General features: G+C 38.0%; 1 protein-coding gene and 1 long non-coding RNA gene across 10 annotated transcripts in view; one reads left to right on the forward strand and one right to left on the reverse strand.

Moving 5' to 3' along the window:
• The window catches only part of LOC308073156, a 117,179-nt gene that overhangs the window by 27,362 nt on the left and 66,032 nt on the right, over positions 1 to 23,785 (reverse strand). The gene's annotated exons all lie outside the window — the stretch shown is intronic.
• The window catches only part of FAM193A (family with sequence similarity 193 member A), a 153,382-nt gene that overhangs the window by 25,942 nt on the left and 103,655 nt on the right, over positions 1 to 23,785 (forward strand). The gene's annotated exons all lie outside the window — the stretch shown is intronic.

A 23,785-nucleotide genomic window follows, 5' to 3' on the forward strand; every position in this document is an offset into this window, starting at 1 on the left:
CCGCTGCGGCGGGCCCGGCACACACCCACGCGGGCGGCGCTGGCGGCCGGGGGGGTTCGCCGCGCCATCCGCCTTCCCCTCCTGCCCCCTTCAGCGGGTGCGGGCCCTGAGGCCTCGGCGGGGCGGGGGTGGCGGGTGCTGGGCCTCTGCCAGCGGCGGGGGGCCGCGGCGCTGCCCTGGGTGGCGGGGCGCTGGGACTGGGCAGTGGCCCCGGCTCCCCACCCTTTGTGGGGGAAGGGCAGCGCCGGCTGCTCGGGGCCGGGGCGTCCTGGGGTTTCTCCTGAAATCCCGGCAGGAGCCAGCTCCGGGGTCCCCACTGGCGGGGGTCTTCGGCTCGGGCCCCACCTTAGTGGAGGAGTTGTAAGTAATAGGCCTTGAAAACACGAAAATATACCATTGTGTATGGTTTTTTTCCCGTTGATGTTGGAACCCTTTTTGTAGTGGGCAACTTCATTAAGCACGGGAGGTTCATTGTAGCTTGGGCTGTGGTTTGCACTCTGGTGCCTCTGATCTGTTACATTATTCTCTAATATGGGAAAATTTATTGGGAACAGATTGCGTGGTTTATTTGGTCTTTTTTCAGGAAAAATTGCTCAAGGATTAGGCCGTTAGAAAGGTATCCTTCTGGCTTAAGTGGCAAAAGAGGAAATAAGTTATGTTCCTTTCTCTCATGAAGATTCCCCCCAATTTTTTGTTATCTACGCAAAGCTTGCGTTTAGGTATCATATTTACAAAAGCATTTCCTGCTGACAGCGTCTTCAGACTTCCATGTGTATGTCATACAGCCTGCTCTGTTTCCTCTCTCTCCCCCATAAACTTGTTGTACACGTGAGGGGGAAATAGAAGAAATGGCTTTTGTGATGTAGGGTGTCTGAAACACCATGATGTAACAAATGGGGGTTTTGTTCTCCATATGACTTTATGCCCATCTATTTTGCTAGGTCAACAAGCGTTTTAATGATTGTTTTTAATTCCACCCCACTCCCCTTTAAAACTTGTCTTTCTGCACTCTCATAGTTGGTTATCCAAAATCCACAGTGCTTTAGATTAACCGTTTCTGTATATCTGACCTAATCTGGTGCTTATTTCAGGCATAATTTCCTTTTGGGACAATAGCCCTTATATGATTCATGTGCATAATGAAGAAGAAGAATGATGTGCATAATGGTAAAGAGGGGTGCAAGTTTTATTTGTAACTTTGCAAGTCATCACTAAGCTCTGTTCTAGTTAAACCTCTAGCAGGAAGATGCATCTTGTTTTGTTTTGCATCTTAAATTGTAAGCTCTTCCAGGCACAGGTTCCTAGGTATTGTTGGAATAAACGTGATAATGCCAAGGGAAATAAAATAAGAAGTGGAGCAATATGCAGAATGGGACATAGATGTTCAAATAGCAAAGGCTCTGCTATTCCCTGAATATTTTGATGTCAGTATCTTGTGGTTATATGTAGCCTAGGACTAGATTAGGTTCTAACCTAATCACACTGTATCTGATCTTTTTCTGAAATTTGTCTGAAAAGGGTGACATCACTGCTAGTCTTCATACTTCAAGTTTCTTCTTTCTTTCAGATTAGGTAGTTCCTAATAAAATTTCTCAGTCTTCAGGAGTCTTTGCTTGGAAAGTATAAGTCATTTCTTCAAAATTAAATACAGTATTTCAGCACTAAATTTCTGGGAAAAAAAATTGTATAACATGTACTGATACCTTATTCATACTCTTATAAGTATGCACAACTTGTTACTTTGTATTTGTAACTTTGTCTTGATGGATCTTTTCTGCTTGTACTTTTAGATGTGTATACAATTTGTGAAAAGTTTCCATTTCACTTAAGTGATTCTGAAGACTGATGGCCAAGCAAGGAATTAAGAAGTCTGTTAAATAGTTCAGTTAAGCAAGAATAAACCTGTAACGCAGACCTTAATTAATCAAAAAGCATCTTAGAATTAGATTTTGCAGATAGATAAATCCCTGTGCTCAGGTTCTGAAGGGTAAATGCATATACTCTGTAATACTCCTTTAAAGTTGGTGTTACTTCCTGGATACTGGTTTCAGTGACCTTTTTCTTGACGTTTTCAATACCTTTCCAATGGTGATGACATGTGAAAGTTGCCAGTACTTAAAAGTTAACTGACAGTCTTGCTTCAAAGATGAAAGGAAAGATGAAATCTTAAAGTATCATTACATGACTATCACTTATGTGAAAAAGTGATCTCCTTAATGATTAATAATTTGCTGGTTAAGGGTACATGTTCAAGACCTCATTCTTTGAGTGAAAGACTAGCATATGTTGTTTCTGGATGAAGCTGAGAAAGAAAACTGTATTTTACATGACTGATGACTTACAAATTCGATACAGTGCTTTGGCTGGATGGAGAGTAAGCAATGCATTAATAGCTGTAAGGTAGTAACCAGAGTTGCTTTACTTTCATCTTACACTGAATATTGTAAAATTTCTGCTAGTGGTTAAGAGAAATCATCAGCCAATTCTCTGCTGGACAAACTTTAATGTGTAATCTCTGAAAATATATAAAGCATTAAAGCCCCCAGAATTTAATATTAGCTGCACAGCATGATGTTTTTTACTTGTTAGCATCCTTTCTATTTCCAGCTTTTGTCACTTCCTTGGTTTTAGGGCATCCATTCTGGATGTGGTACGCACATCCTTCTACTAATGTTCTATTAGATGCTTCTTCCAAAACTTCTCTGAAATAGTGTGAAACATGGCATTTAAGGAATAATCCCTGTGTGCACTGCATTTTTGTGTGTCAATAATTGTTCAGAATGAGATACAATTTCAGCATGCTTTCTAAAACAGGTTGAACGGAGTTTTAAAATGGCTATATTTATGGTTGAAACTAAAAGCATGTGTTGTGCCATTATTGAAATTCTAGCTAAGCCTGTTAGAGCTAACAAATATATTTTAATTGAGGTTTTTGTACATCTTATCTGGAGAGGTTTTTTTTAAGACTGTAGGCTAAATTCTGCATTAGAGTACATGCTGAGTCTTGTTCTGGGATGCAGGTGGGCACCTCCTAATGGAATCTTCCTGGAAGCTACATTGCCCCATGCACATGCTTTATGGCATCCAAATTCATCCTCTCCAGTACTGTCAGATGTTTTGGAATGATAGTGAAATTAAGGATGGTTTGGCAGTGTTTCAGTGCAAGGGAGTATCTCAGTTTTGGAAACCTGTAACTGTTGATTTTACCTGGAATCTCAAACAAAGTCATTTTGTTGTGTGGTGCTGCTGCAGGACTTCCCCAGCAGTAATGTTTTTTCCTTACAGAACTATTTACAGCAATGTTACGGAGTGAGGAGTCAACTGTCCTATAAACAACAGTAATTGGTAACCAGAAAATAAAATAAATACTTTGAAGTTTAATGTATATATTTAAAGAAATAGATTTTGCTTTCTGTTGGTTTTTTTGGTGTTTTTTTGGTGTTTTTTTTTTTTTTTTAATTCAGTAATGCATTGCATCAGGCCTTCATAATTTGATCCTATAAATTTTTGACTACGGTTGGATTCTTGATGCTATGAGATGCATTTGATTATCTGTATCAACCACTGCATAACTCAGATATGCTGTAGTAAAATGGGCTGTTCCTTAGTATGTGCAGGTACTTTGAAGAGTTGTACGTCAGTGGCTGATCAGCTACAGGAGCATTTTTTGTTACAGACCGGACTGATCTTATGTTATTAAGGGGAATAATTTAATAGCCATTTTACAATTCTCTCACTTGCATTTTTCAAAGTATTTTTTGTCTGTCGAGTGTAGTTATATATTGTCTTCTTATGTTTGAGAGCTGTCTGGTTTAGGATTTTCATAAAATATTTCACTGGACTAATCTGTTACTATGAGATACTGCTTTTTAAATAGAGATTCTATACATATCAGACAATATATTGCCACCTTTTAGACCAGTTTTTTCAACAGCTTCATAGTTCATGGCATTTCACTGCTATCTGAGCTTGATTTGTTGTGTGAGATTTTTCCCTTTTCTCTCTTCCCCCTCCATGATTCAAACAGTCAAAAGAAATAGTATACAAAAGAGGAGCTTTGTCAGGAACTCGGAAGTTCAGCAAATAGCTAGCTTTTGTACTTTTATGTAGGACCTCCTCGTCTCCGAAAGCAAACTTACTTTGGCCAGTTTTTATCAAAGCTCAGGTAAACTAGATAAATTCCAATAAAGAGAATAGTACTGTAACGTCTACTCTTCAGGCTGAGGAAGCAGGGACTTCTAAACACTGATAACACTTACTCAGTGAAAAGTAAGTCTTTTTAAGTCTTGTAGCATATTTGTTCCTCTGACTAAATGCAGTTCACTCTCTCTTTTTTTTAAATAGACATGTAGTCCCTACCCTGAAGAGCTTATCTCTGCTTAGTTTTTTAAATAAAAGGAGATGCAACAGAATGGAATGAAACTATTAGCATTGCGTTTAGGTGGTACGGTTGAGCTAACTTGCTAATTTAGAAAGAGAATCTATTGTGATTTAAATGATTCTAACTAGAACATTTCAAACTTTAAAACAAGCTGAATATTTGCATACCATTCGCATTTTTAAGTGAATAGATCTGAGAGCACAGGCACACGTATTAGTGGTTCTTTCAGATCTTATAATACTGCCCCTGGGAAGTGTGTGCCTGTGTGTACCCATGACCTTAATGTATATCCAGTCTGAGTGCTCCATTTCTCCCCCACCTCCTGCACCTGCTATATCATGGTCAACTGATAATGAGAATAATCAGTTGTGAATTGTTAAATGAAACATGTGGAAAGGGTGTCTGAAAAAATGGCATCTGGTTCAGCAGTGTCTAATCTGTACTTGTACTAGCTCAGTTTTCTCTTGTGGCTTTGTTATGAGACAGTTGATGCAGGGTGTGAAGGCAAATGGTTTGCTCCCTCCGACACACCCCCCCCCCCCCCCCCCTTACTGTATTGCTTGCAAAACGGTTGAGAGATTGAGAGAGAAGCCTTTTACTCTTAAGAAAAACATAGTGGCTCCTTTCCCTTCCAAACTTTCGTTTCTTGACTGTGAAAACAAAACATTATTGATTTAATTTGGAACTGGATTAATATGAAAAGTTAGTTCTGAAATAGTTGTGTATTGATAGAATATTCAGGGTTCTTGTCTACAGTTTTTTTTGGTCCCAATTAGTACCTGAAGCATCATTTAGGTATTTAATACCACATTCTTTCGTTGGTTATGGCATGCATCCTTTTGTAGTGGTATCCCATCTTGAAAGGATCTGAGGGCTCCCTTCTCCTTTACAGTCTTTGTAAAGAAGGGATCCAGGCTTACGCTCATCTCCTTGGCTGGCAAGGCACGCTTAGTGGCTGTGGAAAATCAATTTGGTGGTGTTGGGTGCATGCAAGAATAATGCTTAGTCCCTGATGTATGTGTAGCAGGGGTGGTCCTTAACAAATACAGGTCTGCTGAAGATGTGTTGTGGAGATGTGATTAGGAGAAATAACTGGGAAATAAAGTTGCTTTGATTAGGATGTACAGGGCTTCATGGATGTGCTAGGCAGTGTTCCAGGTTTATATGGATTTAGGTAATCAAAGAAGATACAATATTTGTTGGGGCTTTTTTACTGGTGTGAAAGGAGGTCATATATCCTTTTCTATGAAGATAATGAAAACAGTTTCCACATTTTCCTTTCTTGTGGTGACGTATTTTTTTAATAACAACTGAGATAGCTTTGGACTGCTCTGTTGTGAGAAAGAGTATTCCATGTGTGAAATTTTCCCAGGAAATTAAACGGAAGGAAAAATTTGAATCTAATGGATAGAAGAATGCTGCAGTTGAGTTCTCTTTCTCTGCTGCTATCTTAATCTGCAAGTTCCAAATTTATTATGCTGCAAATAACGAGTTCAACTGCGAAATGATGTTTATGATGCTGCTTTTAAAGTCATTACGGGAACTGCCCAAACTGAGGCTTGTCTGAGAATGTAACCAAACAAATATGCCATTGTTTTTTTTGACAAGAGAATTCTTAATTTTTATATTGTAAAAATTCAACACAGCCTGTGATGCTATTGACCTTCACCTCCTAGCCATGTAAGGAACACACCAGAAACAGTATTAAAGATAGGTCTGAGCAACGTAGCAATTATCCTGGAGTATGGATTTTTCTTTTTTATATCTTTTCTATATAAAATTTATATGTGTATATATATATAAATGTACACCTGCTTTAGTGGTGCTGAAGCTAGCTTGAGCATTGTTTTACACAGTGGATTTTAGGGGAAAAATGAATGGGTTTGCCTGCAAGCCTGTCTGAGGCTGTTGAACTGAAGCTGTTCATGTTGGACCAGTGATAGTGCTGGAGAAAAACTTTCTTGGAGTGTGAACTTAAACCAGGATCTTAAATAATCAACTTACCTTCCATTGCACAAGTCACAAATGTAGTTCTCTATCTCAAAATTCCTAGTTATGACAGAACATACTCGGGCATCTGAGAGGGAGGCACTGCTGTTCTGCATCACTCTGTAGACGGGTCATCTCTCTCCACTCTTTATTAAATGAAGCCTTGAGGGACTTGGGTACAAGCTGGGTGCCCAAAGTTGGATGGTATGAAAAATCTCTGTAGGAGGCCATGCTTAGCCTCTAGTTGCCTATTCTGTTATGACTTCTTTCAAAGAGAAAAAGAAAAAAAAAGTTGGAGCTCAAAAGGGTTGAGATAAGTGACGCCCTAGGTCATTTCTTAAAACTGAAAGAACAGCTTTGCTTGTTTATAGGGAGGAAACAAAAGATTAACTCCACTATGCATTTCTCAGAAGAAAAGCTCTGGGTACTTCCATGAAATATTGCTATGCATAGTCTTTTCTCAGGCCTGGAGAAATAAAATGAAAGTTTGCAAATGCCTCCGTAGTTTTACTTATGGTGGAATGTCATGAACTTAAGTTATTGTGTACAGTAGAACTTTACAGTAGTCCTCCTTTTTAACATGTTGAGCTGGTTTGCAGTAGCTTTGTCAAGTGTTTACTTCTGAAGGAACCTGAAAAACATGAGACCACAATCATCCAGGTAAATAAGTTTGTACAGGGTTACAGAAGTCATTGTTTTGAAGTCCAGAGCTTTGGACTGCCTTGATCTAGATTAGATTTGCCATGGCATCTGGGCTTTAAGGCTTCTCTTATGGTCTCATCTTCTACTCATCTTAGAATGTGGCTGTGGGAGGTGAATTGCTGGTGGTGCAGGATGGGCTGGGAGCCCTGTGCCGCAGTAGGCAGCTAGGACTAATTTCTGGGAGTGTGCATGGATGGCAATTGCTCTTAGAAAAAGCTGCTGGATTATTTTTTTTTTTTAACTGCTTTGGCAGCAGTTCAGTGGTCTGTGTTGAGCTGCGAACAGATGGAGGATGTGATCAGCTGTTGGGGCAGTGTTTGTAGCCTCTAAATAGCTGTTCCTTGTCTTCTCCGGGGAAAGGTAGCAGGCTAGATAGAAGTGTCCGGCTGGCAGCCCAGGGGACATCACTGTTCTAGATCTAAATTTTCAGATGCCCATCTTTATTCTAGATACTAATTATGCCTATGCTATCAAAAGTGTTAGCTTAGTCATGGCTTGCATTGCAATGTCAGCTTTGCTCACTTTGATCCATAAGTCAGTTGTTGCTCTTTTTGGAAACAACAAATTCTCTGCTTAAAAGTTAAAGCAAAACGAAACAGTGTAGAGAATGGGGCAGTGGTTGGTTTATATCCCACATCTGTGAACATGTTGATGAGGTAAGCTTTCTAGAGATTGTATACAAATATATGCATTGCTAGCATATAAAACTCTAGTGATTAATATCTTTTTATTAAATATATGTGGTTTATATGTTAGCTATCTAATTAAATCCAGTAGTTGTGTAAAAAAAAAAATGTCAAGGGCTCCATGAACCCATAACTATCTTTAATTTTCTGAATTAGGAATTTAAACACTGTCAACTTTTAAGTCTGGCCTAAGGCTTTTATTACTTAGACTTCTATGGGCAACAGTGAAATAATTGATAGTTATTTTTGTGTAGTTTTCTTTTTTCCCCTCCCACTTAAGGTCTCTCCTCCTTTAGGAAATCTACAAGCTGAGCAGAAGAAACTGCTGAAATTATTTCCCAAAGAGGGTATTGGAGAGTGAAGGGTAGAGTAGTACATGTGTTCCTCTACAGCATCAGAAGCTGAAGGAGATGTACAGTAATGGGTATCTCATTTCGTTATAACACTCAGAAAGCTATTGGGTGGAGTGGGAAGGGGGAGAACGCGTATGGCATGTTGTGTTAGGAACATCCATCTCCCAAGACAGCTTTCATCTAAAATTGGTCATCTAAGCTAATATATGATCTGGATTCATGGTCATAATCTGCCTCTTAGGTGGACTTAGCACAGCTGTGTGCTAACATGGCTGTCTAGCTTCTGCCAGAGCTGGTGCATAATAACTTGGAGTTAGTGTTGAGCTGTATCCATCAAACATTCTTTACGCACCACCACCAGCTATTTAGGAGCTATAAGCCTGATGTTTGCCCGCTAGACCAACATCTGAGCAAGACCCTGAAACAGCACCTGGATATACTTTGTATGTAGCAAAATACTGCTTTCTCAGGGAGTGGCCTTTTTTGGTCTATTTTTATTGTCCTCATGTGTCAGAAGAAACAGGTGGCAGTTACAGATCTGATAAGTTAAGAGAAATCTGGGATTGGTGAATGAGGATGGGGTCTTTGGAAAGATCGAATAAGACTAAAGTGGCTTTTTCTTTCCTCTTGGATGATGTAGGAGGTGAGTTAATGTGGATGAGAAGAGAAAGAGCTGTAAAAGAGCAGGCATTATTGATGTTATGTGAAATGTGCTTAGCCTTCTGAAATGGGCAAGTGAGTTCATGGAAGAAACACTCCTGAACATACTAACTGAGAATTACATTATATAACCTTTCTTTTTCTTAACTTTACTAATAAGTTTTGGTCATGTCCTTATAACAAATACAATATATACAATACAAATTATAAATTATTAGTATGTATAATTATAAATTATAAATTATTATGTATAATTATATATTATATTATGTATTATATATTATATACAAATTATAAATTATTATGTATAATTATATACAAATACAAATATATAAATACAATATTTATATACAATATAATAGAATGAAATATTATAGTATTATAATATATAATACTATAGGTTTTATAACTGAAAACCTATAGTTTTCAGTGTCTGGTATTTGGTGACATCTAAAATAAACTTAATTATATCAGCGTTGTGAAGTGAGGAAAAGAAAAGAAGGCTGTGGATCGAATCCTACTCCTGGAAGAAGTCTATTAATGCAAGCCATGACTCTTCAAAATTTACGTATGTGTTTATTAGGGCATATCTCATTGTGGGTAGTGCTGAGATTTGATGGAAACTGTATTAAATTCAACGTACGCATCATGTTCTGCAAAGTGCTATAAGGCTCTACCTTGACTCCTGTTCTGCTTTAAGCTCTGGGCTGTCAGACTGCATCAGTGACAGCTCTTTACAAACAAAAGTGGCTTTAGACAGGGGTGCTGGACTTGAATGCACTCTGCCACCTGCTTCTTCTCTTTGAGGCTTTTTTCAAAGAGAAAGAGCTAGTGCAAACAGCTGTATGTTGATGTGGCTGGAGTCAGTGTGCTGACTGTGGGCACTGCAAACTTTTGGATTTTTTTCTGTGTTTTGGGATGAAAGTTTTGAAAAGCCAAAGCTTGTTTTCTGTTTTTGTTTGGTTTGGTTTTTTTTTTTCCCTTATATGCAGAAGTAGTAGCTTTAGCTCTCAGAGCAGAACTCTTCCCAAGCTGGGAAGGTGGTGCTACCATTGAATTGTACACAACAGTAGCAGCTGTTTTCTATACTGTGGGTTTTTTTCCATTGATGTATGTGCAACAAAGTAACTGTGATTTAGAAATACCTTTCTTGGGTTCATGTGTTTTCTCATAGGCAGACTTTGGTTAGTTTGTGGGTATTATGAGAAGTTATGGAACCCCTTACAAATTCTGTAAGCATGTTAAGCCCAATGTTTCAAATTTGTTGTAGGGAGTATTTCAGAGATGGATGTGAGGCTCTGAATTTGGATAATACTAATGTTGATGCGAGCCCAGAGACACTTTCATGGACAGATGTGTGAGTGAGAATGTGTGTGTGCATGCTCATACACGTGTGCGCATGTATCTAAACTTTTTAAAACTCTATTTTTGAATGTGGGTTAATGTGAGGTTGCTGTGGAAGTGTAGGCATGAAGTATGTGTGCATGTACTTTTTATTAGAACATGTACATATGTGTTAGGGCTGCTGATGTGCAAAGAAGTGCCTGAGTAAATGTTTAAAGGTTCTTCACCACACTGGGTCTCATAGTGAAGCCAGTCATTGGGAACAGAAGAGTTTGCCTTAAAAAGCAGTCCTGAGCCACAGTACAGTTTTGCCAGCCTTTAATGTTTAATTGGTGTGGAGTTAATGACCAAAAGATTTCTTAATTGCCATAATGCTTCCAGGCTGCTTATCTTCAATAAGCTGCTGCCACAACAGATGGCAAGTTAGTGGTTTAACTGAGGTTCGCTAGAAGTTTTTCCCCACTTCATTTTAATGGCCATAACTTATCTATGTGGCAATAGATAATGTGCAGTTGAAACCCAAGTCTTTGCTGGCATAGGCTTAAGATGAATTAAAGTTTTATTTTGTCACTCAGCAAGAGATAGAACACTCCTTTAGTGTCAGAAGAAACTTTGCAGTTTTATCTGTGTGATCGTCTTTATTTTATCTTTACCTTTTCCTGGCTACTCCCAAGATTCATCTCCACCGTAGTGTCATTCTCCGCTTCTTTTCAGGGCGCCTGCAGGGGATTGTACTGGTGTCTGCTGTGATTTGAGATAGCTTGCAGCAGCAGCCTGAAGCTGACTGGTTGGTTGTTTTTTTTGTTAGTGTTATAACTAGCTAAGAGTCTGAACCACAGGAATAAAAGTGGACAAAATTAAGCGTCCATAACTTTCAGATATACTTTGCTTTAAAAAAAAGATTCTTATGTTTTCATTGGAAAAAAATTATGTATTTTTTTTCTGTCCTGAAATCAGGCTACCATACTTGTACAGTATTCTCCACTAGCTATATGTTTGAAACCTTACGTAGGAGGAACAACAACTTTATACTGAGGAGCATTGCATCGTAACTAAGTTATTAGTTATTATTCAGTATTTTCGGAAGTGTTGTTGTTGGTGACCTAAATTACTGGTTTTCAGAATTATGGGGACATCATGACACTTAGTTGTGCATACTTTGAATATTTTTTTAGCCTGCTTGTTGCATGTTTTTTAAACTTGGTCTTATGTCTTCATAATAAGAATGAAGAGGAATATTCTTTTGTCAATACTTACAGTAATTCTGAGCCTGTATTTTCATTTATAATCAGCTGAAAAATCCAGTGACAATTTAAGATTTAAGGGATTGTTCTGGTCCCCAGGAATTTGTTAAAACATTACTAGTAATGGCCTGTGGGATTTGATTCCTTAAGTACAAGTAGAGCTTTTGAATAGAAGTCTGAATGTGTGCTTGCCTTTTGTGGCTTTTGACTAAGGACATGGAAATGAGTATTTGTCTAAATGTGAAGCCAGTTCTGAAACAAACTCAGGAGTCAGTGGGTTGTACCTCATGATGTTACCTGTTGGTGAGATTGGCTCATCCAGTCAATGAGGTACTTCTGATGATTTGACAGCAAAGCTGCAAAAGTCTATGGCAGTCCCTGTCTGGTCTCTGTTAAAGTTTAGAGGATCCTAACTAGTGTTAAACCTCTGTACTGAAGATGCTAAAAAAATCCATTAAAGAAAGTTACTCCCAAGCCTGTTAATATTTATGATAATCCTGATAAAGTTGACATGCCCTATCATTAGCTTTTTTCATGAAGTGTTAGCTTGGTGAAATGGCTGATACATAGTGTGGAATGTTATAATGCAAGGATACTTGAGGTATTGCCCTAATGGAAATAAAATAAAATAAATCCCAAATATTTTGTGCTTTTACATTGTAATTGTTTTCCAAACTTAGGGATGAATGATTCTGATGAGAGAAGAATTTTCCATGGTTTCTTTGTGATTCATGCATTTCCTTTTTTTTTTTCTTATAGCAGGAAGTTAGTCTTCACTGTTTTGTTTTGCTTGCATTGTCCTATCTCTGACGCTTCTGCCACAAATATATTCTTTTGTGTAGTTTGCTTGAGTAATTTCACTTCTGAAGTTAAATGCAAAGCTTGTTTCTATTAAGTCATGATCAGCAGAAGCTGGTGCAATGGACTCTGCCTTTATTGATGCTTTTGAGGTTTTATGTTTACAACTACTAAATTTTTAGTGTCCTTACTCTTTTTCACTAGAATGGATGTTTTGTAGAGGGGCTGTCCATTACATTAGAGGGTTTGGATAAGTATAGGAATAATCTATTAAGTGTTAGTACATGGTCAGGGAGGTGTTATGTCTGATGATTATTTCTCTTGTAGGTGTCTCTGCTTAGTGGGGTTTACTGGGGTTTAGTGGAGCATGAATCCCTTTCATTAAATCCTGAGAGGATCACTGGAAGATGTCTTTTTGGCACCTGTTGTGTCTGCACCTTCAGTAGTTTGTTGTTATTCTGCCTTTCCTCTTAAGCAAAATTTGATCAATGCTAGTGAGTAGTGAGGATGACAGTAGCTCCTCTTCCTGGAAAGCCAGACATCCTGATCTAGTTGGCCTACTTTTAAAGGAAATTACATTGGATAGGCTTAAAACTTCCCTATAATGCCAGAAAATGGTGGTGGGGAAGGCATAAAGGATAACTGTGTCCCACTGTTACTGTGTGGGTATATCTTTCTAATCAGGCTGTCTTTTTTTTTTTTTTTTTGTGTCTTCCTAATCACTTTTACTTGTATGTTCATGAGAGAAAGCATGCATTTGCATAAATGGTGAGCGGGCACTGAGCAGGCAGGCAGAGCACAGGCGTGTATCAGGAGCTGGTAGACCAGGGAACTTGAGCTTTGTGGCTCTATTTTTACCTTTTGTGAATCATCTTAAGCAGACTCTACTGATTAGAGAGCTTTTTATCTTCTTTTGAAATATTGAAGGACAACAGTATTGGTATTTATCAGCCTTGATATGTATTAAAAGGTGAATGATTTGTCTGAAAAATACAATTAATTTTATTTAATTTTTTTGTTTGTTTTTGTAATTGCACTATAGGAAGCAGACATAAATCCAAGCAACCATCTTTTAGAGTACTGTTTCTCACAGCATTTATTTGGCTATGCTTGCTTAACCTTTTAAATCTCTTGCTAGCCAAGTAGCCAGACTTGCTGCTAGTCTGAAATAGCAAAATGCTTTGCTAAAATCTTACTGAAAGACCTGTCTTAAATTTCTTTCTGTTAGAAAGGTATCTTTGCTGAATAGACCACGGTTCTTGGGGGTGGGTTTGGAGATCTTTCTTGTTAAAGAGCCCATTAGAACCTGATGTTTTGTTCTTGTGAAGGTACTTGTTTATAGTAACAGAATTACCCTTCAACTTCCTTTTTCATAATCAAAACTCATTAAACTCAATTATTCAAGTGTGTGTGCTGGCTCTCATGTAGTTTTATGGTTCCTTCTGCAATTTTCAAACCATCTCCTAAAGTTTAATACCAGAGCTGAATGTAATATTCCAGAGTTTCTTATGAATGCTATAAAATCCTGACTTCAAGTTTCATTCCATCCTTGTTTTTATCTCATTCATTTGTCTGTCTGCTGGCCAGTGGAGATAGTGCTGATTATACTTCTTGTCACTTGTTTGTCTAACCTGCTTTTAAAGTGACCTTGTGGATGGGAGACTGCCAGACCTTGCCAAGCAGCCTATCTTTGTCCTTAAATACTTGGCCGTTACATAGAAATCTGCCTTGCTGCAATTCGAACATTTTATCGCTTGTTCTGTTTGCTGTGGTGAACTGACTTTTCCTCTCCTCAGTGTTCTGATCTGTAAGCTTAGTGCCCCCAATTCTTTCAGCGTTTCCTGGCAGGTAATATTGTCTACACCTGGTAGTTGTTCTCTTGTGCCTTTACTCCAGCTGTTCATGTCTGGTTTGAAGACCTGTGTTCAGAATGAGTTGCAATGTCCCTCTGAGACTTACCAGAGCAGTATTACGTGGAAGGATTATGTCATGTGTCACATAAGCTATACATCCCAAGGTGGCATTAGCTTTTTTCCAACAGTCTGACCTTGTTGACTTCTCTTCTGCATATAGTCAGTCATCTGTGCCTGTTTGGAAATTCATGGTAGTTCTATCAAGATCCTGCTTTTTAGTTTGACTATGAGAACATCTCAGTAATTAAGACTGTCACAAACATTAATCAAGTAAATCATGACATGTATTCTTTCTCCCCTGTATTCTTTCTCCCCTGTCTAACTGTCACAGAAGGCAGTTGTACTTGTTTGACATGTCTTGTTTTTGACAAAACCAAGGTGGCTGTTCCTCCTTTACATATACTACCTAAGTGCTTAAAAAGACTTGTTTGAATATATTTGACTTAACTTTTCTGGGACTGAAGAGAAGCCAGTATTATTCCTCAAGTGTTTTTGCCCTTCACCTTTCTCTTTTTTCTCCCTCAGTTGTGTTTGTTGTTGTTGTTTGTTTATGATTTTTTTTAGCTATGACATTTATTTGCTTTAAAGAAAGGGTTTATATAGTTCAGCTTTTTCTAAGCTTCTGATATCTCAGACATCCTCCACAAGTTTTCAGAGATGGGATTATTGATTTTGAGGTGGCTCAGATGATTTCCTGAGCAAATTGGTTGAATGTTATAAAATCTAACTAACTTAGAAAAAAAAATATGACTATTTCCAGTAATAGGCCACCTCTGAGGGGGTATTTTTACTCATTTATTTGTGCTGATTATGCTAGTCACCTGCTTGTAGTTGATCTCTTCAGTGAGGACTTGTTCTTCATTAATCTGTTTTCCCTCTTCATTCAGTAATGGACAAATTCTCTTGGTAGTAGTAGTGTACTGGTAGAACGATTTCTTAGTAGCCTCAAGCTGTTCTGTGAGAATTATTTCATTTTGTGCCTTTAGCCTTTTTAATTTGTCCCCTGTATTCTTTTGCCATTGTTATGCTTATTATTCCCTTTCTGTGTGCTTTTTCTGAATCATTATTCTCTTGCTATGTTTGCTATTCTCTTGCTGTGCTTTATTTTCTTGAATTTGTTTGTATCTATTGTGTCACTGGAGAATTAGCTCTTCCTTGCCTTTGACTCGCCTTCTGTGAGCTCTTATTTAGTGATGTTAAATCTTGTCTTTTGCTGTTCTGTCTTCCTTTCCCTCTTCAGTAACCATTGACTTGATGGTTCACTTGCAATAAAAATCTCTCATTGTTTACTGTCAACCACTTCTTTCTTGCTGGCTACAACTAAGGGAAGAGTCTCTGGTTGCTATGTTTTAAAAAAGCAGGTTCCTTGAACTCTCACTGGAGTTCTGCAGTGTTCTGTTCCCAGTAGGTGCTTAGGTTCTTAGTATCTCCTTGTAACAGTAAGACCTATGCTTTTGTTACCTTTTCTGAGCAGGCTTGAGAGTGATCATGTCTGTCCTCCATTTTTTTATGGTCTGTAGTAAGCTTGCAATGTGATAGCACTCATGTGCTTTTTTACTTTTATGATTTCTGGACTTCCAAGATACCTCCCTCTGCATTTGTGATGCTTGTATCCTTTAAGTATAGGGCATAAAACACTGCTGGGCACTTGAATTTGTTTGTTTGGTTTGTTTGTTTTCCTATGAACTGACTATATCCTCTTTCTGTTAGTATTCCGGCTGGGAATGGACTCTTAGGGAGTAGATCATAGTCTTGATGACGTTCAGAGAGTTCTAGCTGCTTTTTGTATGCTTCATACATTAGTATCCGTACCTCTAAGATTGATGAATTGGCTGCTTGTTTTTGATAAACTTTGCATGAATAATTACTTGTTCTTAGGCTCTTGTTCAGGTTGTTCTACTACATTATCTTTGGACTCTTGATGCTAGCGTAAAATATTCTTTACTCATGTTAACAGGAAGAGCTTCTTTTGTGTGTTAATTACTTGAAATCTTCTACATTCTCATGTACCAGCACATGGAACCCCCATCACACGATCAGAGCAGCCAAAGCTGTCCTCTGATAGCATTTACAAAAGTGGGGTTGTCTGCAGGATGAGTTGTTCCTGACAGTGTTAGGATATGGAAGGCTGATGGGGAGCTTCTTACTCATTCTTGGTCGTTGTTAGCAGTATAACTAGTACCAGTGTTGATAAGCAGCCATGAACTGATACCAACAGTGGTTGGCGTGAGGGATGAATGCTGAACAGCTTTCTGCAACACCTTTGAGGTGTTGCATATCTGCCTGTTGGTTAGACCTGATATACGTGGTTTCTGCTCCTCGTAAGAGTTGTTCCAGACAACCATTTTGATTTTCCTGGGTCTGAAGAAGGCAGACAACAACTGGATCAGTATGCAGTCCTAGATGGTGTGTGCAGACACCTTGTTCTCTATGACTTTTTCTCTGATAAAACTGTTTAGCTCCTTTGTCTTTGGCAGTCTCTTCATAGGTTGCCTGAAAGACCTCACAATCACAGATGTCTCAGCTGCCTCCTACATCTCCTTAACACCCCACCCCCAAACCAAAACCCACACCCAAACCCCCCAGACCACTTCATAAGACAATCTGTAATGAAGAATGTACTGCACTGGATTTTTTTCCTTGTTAACTTCTTCAGTGTAGGAAATATAAGCAACTCTTCCTACAAATCCAGCAAGGACTTCAGTTTGGTTTCGTATCTGAATGTAGCCCTTGCATCTTTGGGTCAGGGAACATATGAGATGAGAGTTTTGGAGATGCCACTTTTTTGTTTCAGTTACGTATGTTGGCATCATGGTTGGCTTCCTGCTATTAGCACCCCTGCCTTTTGGTGATGGGTAGCTGAATAGACTCCCTGAACTCTCAGATCTCAGCTTCTTAAGTTGCAGCAGTATATCAAATGCTTGGGTCAAAGGACTTTTAAGCTTTACATGTTTCCTCAGTTAATTCAGTAAATTTCTGGTCCCTGCCGTAGTGGTAGTTGAAGCACACCATGTGTTAGGTTTCAGTAGTATATTTAATGTGGCTATAATAAATTTAGTACGTGATGTGATGTATGCATGAATGGTGAACATCTACAGCTGGGCAATTAGGGAATAATGAAGTACAAGGACTGAGGTAGTCGGCTATGTATATTAGCTTAACGTGTTTTTATTAACTTTGTAGTGATTTGTTCCAAGCATAACCTTTGAATGCAGTTCTGATGCTGCATCTCTTCCTGTAATTTTGCTGATTGCTCTTAATTCTAGCTGTTGATCTAGGACTCTGATTCTCATTGATGCTGTTTTTTGCAGAATTGAAGGGGCTTAGAATTATTTCTCTCCCTTGTATTTTCTCTGTCATGTCTGAATACAGTGTATACAATTTGTCTGGCCGTCTTGTTTCTCTGTTATGGCAAAAACATGACTAGTTTTTGAAATTGTATTTGGTGGATCTTCCTGAAAACGCCCTCTCCCATTCATGGTTTTACTTAATATTTTAGGAGATTTTGCTGTCAAGAGTGTGCATGTTTAACCCTTTACCAGTTACCAGGTGAGGTCATTTTCTTCTAACATAATTCCTGGAGTAGAGCATTTATGGCTGTGTCATGGAAGCTACATAATCAAGTAGTTAATTCCTAGATGTTGTTCTATGCGCCTTAAACTTGCCTTTGTATGAATGCTTCTTACTGTTCATAGGGAAGGTGCTGGCACTTCTTGGGTTTTTTTGTTCTTTTGCATAATTGTGTTCATTTTACATATTTCTGTTCAGGGTTGAGCTATAAACAACAGATTACATCTCGAACAACTCTCTATTAGAGAAAAAATAATAAATAAAAGCATGGTAATTAACTGTCAGGGCTAGTTGAGACTACTTGGCAGGATTTTAACTACCTGCTCAGAACACTTTTGACCGTTCTACTGGGGAAAAGAAATGCTTGAATCATCTTTGTTATTAGACTTTTGTTGTGTGGGTTTTTTGGTGTGTGTTTTTGTGTTGTCTTGTTGTTGTTGGGTTGGTTTTTTTTTTTTGTTTGTTTTTTTTTTTTTTTTTTTTTTTTTTTTTTTTTTTTTTGTAGCACATATGGCTGTATGATTGCTGGAAAAAATGTTGAACATTTTTTTAGTAGAGGAAAGGCAGGATCCTGGTAGGAGGTGGATTGGCTCTGTTCTGCTGTGTCGTATTTGGCTACAGTGAAGGGAAATATTACATGTGGGGTATGGGCTCCTAAAGAGTTTGTGATGTGCGTAATTAAACCAAAATCTCCTTCCCTCCCCTTTTCCCCTGGAGAGCCTGGGTTCTTGGTAGCTGCACATCTGGGTATTACAGGCCCAGGACTCTTTTTGCTCAAGTTTCAGTTTGTCTGCATTTAAATTAGTTTTGTTTATTTTGTATACCTGCTCCCATTTCATTTGTCAGCTAGGGAATAGCATTTAATGCTGTGCATAAAACTCTTTAAATATAATTAATTACTAAACTTCAACAGTAAAAGTCATGATTTCCTCTTCCTCTTTCCCTTATGGCTTAATATTAATTTGATTTTAATTTGGTTTCAGGTTTTCAAGTTTGCTTTACCTTGCAGATTGTACATAGCTTTATACAAAACTTGAAATGCTAAATTTTTGTGGTTTTTATTTTAAATGCAGCGTTAGGAGATATGTAACAGCCTTATAAGAACTACTGTAGGCAAATTTCCCTTCATGTTCCTTGCCACAAATAGAACTTAAAAAAAGGCACAGGCAGCTTATCTATTACAATTGAATTGCAGGTATATTTGGGCAACTGCAAAGCTTTTTCATGTGAATGGTGATAAAAATGTGAAGGGATCTGGGCAGCCTTTTAGGTACTGTCTATCTGCAGAAATACTGTAAAAGATCTTTCATAAACTATTCCACTTCATTTGAAATAGATCTTCACTATCCCTATCTTCAGTTCTGCTTCACATCCTTCATGCTGTGACTGATAGTATTTTACTTCAGTTGGAATGTATTCCAGGACATTTTATTCTGGTTTCACTGTGCTCAGTTTAATTCTTGTCTTCCATCTATCCCCAGTGCATTGACAGAGGCACCTTCATTGCTTAGCTAAGCTAAATGAACCAGCCTCTTGCTGATGACACTGCTGGGCTGTCACCATGTCTATTCCAGTTTGTAATTTCTTGAAGGTGGTTGACTAAATGAGCTTTCTTCCACAGGGCTGCAAAGCAGCACTAAGAATTTCCAGTGTCTCTTGAAAAGAGCGTGATGCATCTTGGAATCCTGTTTGATTTTCATGGTCTTACGGATGAGCATAAGCCATGGGTATAACCAAATCCTTCTCCCCATTCACTTCCAAATCTTGATAGAGAATTAACCTCAGAAGGTTGCAAATACAGCACAAGACACTTGTCAGTGTCTCTGACTTTTTTTGAAATGTTCCCTTAAGATGTGAAATTTCTTGATTTAGGGCTAGAAATTGAAAAATTCTGACAGCTGAAAATGTAAACTATGAATAATTATTTGAATAAGATGAAAGGGATGAAGTTAGAGAATTATCAGTAAAAATCATTTAATAGACATGTGCACAGTGATACTTAAAAAATAACCAATTTCTAATAACGTATTTTTCAATTTGCATGCAGTATCTCAGATCAGTGCAATGCAAAATACAAAGAAGGATATTAATTGCTGCTGGCTTTAATCTGAATAAATAGCCTTATTTAGCCAAGTAATTGGTTGCACAGGTATAGGTGTGCTGTAGTTTCTTGGTTACACACAACTTAAGAGCTGAGTGCCTCATACTTTATTATAGTTGTTCGGCTTTTGTTCTGTTAAAAAACTTTTCGTTGAGAAGAATGAAGGTACAAGAAAGATGAGCACAAGTTCTGTGTCATGGTTTGCAGCCTTTTGACTTGTCCAAAATGTAGGGCTTCGATTCTTCCTGTCTTCACAGTGTCTTTGCTGAAGTGTTACTGTTCTAGTATACAAAGTAAGTTTTAAGGGAAGAAGTTAAGATGAGATTTAGTATAGAAATACTACAACTTACCTTCCTCCCTTAAACTTATATATAGATACATTTTTTAAATTATTTTTAATGGCCCAACCCAATGTTTTGTTTTGTTCTGGAGGTAAATTTTTCCTCTATTTGTGATGCTGTGAGGAAATGGCTCATCAGCTGAAGCTGCCAATTCGTGCAAATAGTGGTGCTGTAGTTAACAGTGAAGTTTGACAGTTAGATGAAAGTGCAGTTTTAAGCTTCTATTCTGCGCCCCCCTTGCACCTGCTCAAGGGCCGTATCTTTCATTTATTGCAATACAGTGTGAATTTCAGTATGGTAGATGATATATATTTTTCTAGTATGTGTTCATAGATTTAAGCATGGTATAAATTGTGGTTCTGATACTTCTAGTTCTTTGTAAGATGAGACAGATGGTTTTAGGTTCAGAGGAAGATAAAACGAGAAGATGGGACTTGCAGTCATAGGCATTTTTCACGGCATCAGGGATCCGTTGCTTTCTCCTGTAGCAATCCTTCTCTGCTGGAAGGCAATTAACCATTAACCACCAGAGACTTCAGTCAGTGCAGGTTTGCTATGATATTAATAACTGTTGCTTGGAAGCATACATTTTCCTTGAGAATGAATATTTGCAGGGCCATGGGGATGGTTGGGGAGTTTTATCTTCAGGGCTGGGGTAGCACTGCGTCTGGGTGTACTGCTTTTGAACAAGTAAGGGTGACTTCAGCTTATTAGCTCTGTGAATGCAGTAGGAGCATTTTTGTTCCCAGATAATGTGGATCTTCCAGATTTTTGTCCCAGAAAACCTTCAGTTACTAATTGTAAAATGGTATATTGTTAATGGGTTGCAGAGAACTGTGGTAATGCTGTTAACTTTTTTGTGTTGGCTTGGAAGGAAACATGAAATTTTGTTCATAAAGCTTCCAGAGGATGTAATGACTTGGGAAGGGATAATAAGAGCTCTCGTCTGATTGTGGAAAACCAGTATTTGTTCCTATGCTACAAACAAACGGTATTCAGGCAAGCGTTGCCAAATTCCATGTGATTTACCTAGCTAGATAGATTAACTTTCAGTGGCTGTGCTGATGGCCTATGCCTAGCTGCACAATATTTTGTGTACTAAAAAAAGACTAACCTGGTCCTTGAATCTATTCACAGTGGCATGTAATGGAGTAACAGAGAAGTTATTTGGTATCCAGTGGGGATTTCTTGCTGCATACCAGTTCTTGTGGCTACCTTGTAGGAAGGATCACGCTAATTTGTTCCTGACTTCCAAGGGGCCCGTTTTCTAACTCTTTCTGGTTTCTCAGAAGGTAACAGATAAATGGTTCATCAGATGGAAGCATCTGAATACACAACAGAAGAAAACTGATGATCAAGAAGGAAAAAAAAAAATTTGCTAATTGATTCTGAACCCAGGTGATTTCTGTTTTAGATTATTTGCTACTTGCAGTCTTTAAATAGGGCTTATACTAGATCATATCTTCTGGAAAAAACACCCAAATAGGAATTAATTCAGGAAGGTCTTTGGCCTTTGCTAATAAGATTTTATGAGATCATGTGTCAGGCAGCACTTAGATAATTTTCTTAAGTACAACTTATGTAGGTTTGGTTTTAGCAGTGGAATTCAACTTAGAGCATCTGCAAAGCACAGCAGGACTTCTGATAGGGTCTGGACACTTCTACAAAAAAACATTTTTTCTTTTTTTTTTTTTTTTTTTTTTTTTTTGTCCTTGGGATATTATTTGGTAGTGATTAGTTGTCCCATCAGACCTTAAAAAAAAGAAAAAGGCTGGGGGGTTTATTACAGTGCTTGAGGTAGGAATGAATATACCCATCTGTAAGTTTCATGGAATGAATAGTTTAAGTCTGTAGTATTCAATTTAACATCCAAGGAAGTAAGTTATCCTTGTTTAATAAAACAAAACAGATAAAAAAAGTTTAAGTATAACCTGGCTTTAACTTCCAGTTAAAAAACTAAGTGATTATAAATCCATCTGTCTTGTAACAGCATACAGATCAGAGTTTCATATTCTTAATTCTGGTTTATGAACCCTTCTTAGTTCCTGTAGAGATTGTAGCATTTTTTGTGTGTGCGAACATTTTCATATTGTGGCACTACAATCTGTGAACTACTCATTTCCTAACAGGTGCTCATTTCTTGAAGGATGTATTCTAAGATTCAGCTGAAAGAAGAATTGAGTGTTCTATTGAAGAACGTGTGGGAGGAAGGGCATGGAATATAGATGTTGCTTCCTTAAAATTCATTACAGAATAATAATATCTGTGTTCTTTTGAAAGTACTACTTCAAGTTGTCTGAGGTACTACTGAAAAAAACTTTCCTAGGATAATTTCAGGCACCTTTATTTGCAGTGTAGCTCATTTCTTTTAAGTTGGCTGTGTTTGAGTGTAGCTTTTTATCAATCAAGGTTTCATGGGTTTGTGAATTTAAGTAGCTGTTTAGACTTCTGTCTACTCTGGTTACTGTGCTAGAGTAGAATTGTTAAATCTTGGCTCTGAGGACCCAAAAGAAAATAAGATGCAGCAGGTAAATAATCGGTTCTGTGTAAATCCACTGGAAGTGTTGCTTTTACCTACATTCAGAGGACCTGAGTCCTTAAACAACTGGAAGTAGAAAGAAGGCTGGTTTTACTCCTATTCTGCATTGTTCACTGCTCTTATTTCCTTCCTCCCTGCTCTATTTTTAGGCTTTTGTATGTGTCTGGTCATACTGTGATTATGTATACTTTTGCACTGACTTTTTAAAGCTATGTATGGGATTCAGCAGATGCTCACAGTACCAGCAGTTTTCCATACAGTGCTGAGGGAGGAGAAATGCCTTTAACTTTGTCCAACTACTAATATTATGCCTTAAGTTGAAAATCAGGGCTGTGTACAGGTGACTTACCCCCTCCTCCCCCTCCCCCTGTGATGAGCCTGTAAATAGTTAAATCTTATAAAAAATTTTGGCACAAGGTCTTGTTGGCCAAGTAACTTAGACTTGAGTTTTATTTAGTAGGAGGTAGTAGAGGCTTTTCATTTTGGTTCTGTTTGAGGGTGTCTCCCAAAATGGGTGAGGTGGGGACAGCCTTCTCACCTACCCCCAACCCCTTCCTCTTAACTCATAACTTTTGCTAAACCAGAAAGTACTGATCTTTTTGACTAAGTCCAGTGTATCTGTACTACTCATACTTTTTATAATTCCTCTCCCTAGATAGAAAACCTGTAATGATAAAGGCTTCAACTGGAATAAGTATTTCCTTTCAAATAATTTTAGTTTATGCTGAAAACTCCTTTGATGTTTTGACTTAGTATCAAAGGTCCTAAAGGACTTCACTGCTGGGAAAGAAGCAAATGAGGTTTGGGGTATGGTGAGAAGAATAATATTTTTGTATTTTTAAGTCATTCATAGCAAACCTGCTTTGTTATCTATATGCAAGGTAGATTGAGCTTTCTAGATTGTCTCCCCACCTCAGCTTGTCAGCTTGTTTGTCATCAACAATTTATTTTAGGAATAATTTTAGGAATTACTAAACTATGGATATATGATGTTATGTTTCCTTAAATCCAAGTGATAAGTTTTGATAATATGACTTGTTGAGAAAGGGAAGCTTTTGGAGAACCTGTCTTGCAGATGAGTCAAGTTCTGTAATGGTGTGATTATATTTAATAAAGAAACCAATGACACAGAGAGTCAACTTTATTACATTGTAAAGATTAAAA

This window comes from Falco punctatus (genome assembly GCF_963210335.1).
Source record: "Falco punctatus genome assembly, chromosome: 1".
NCBI lineage: Eukaryota > Metazoa > Chordata > Aves > Falconiformes > Falconidae > Falco > Falco punctatus.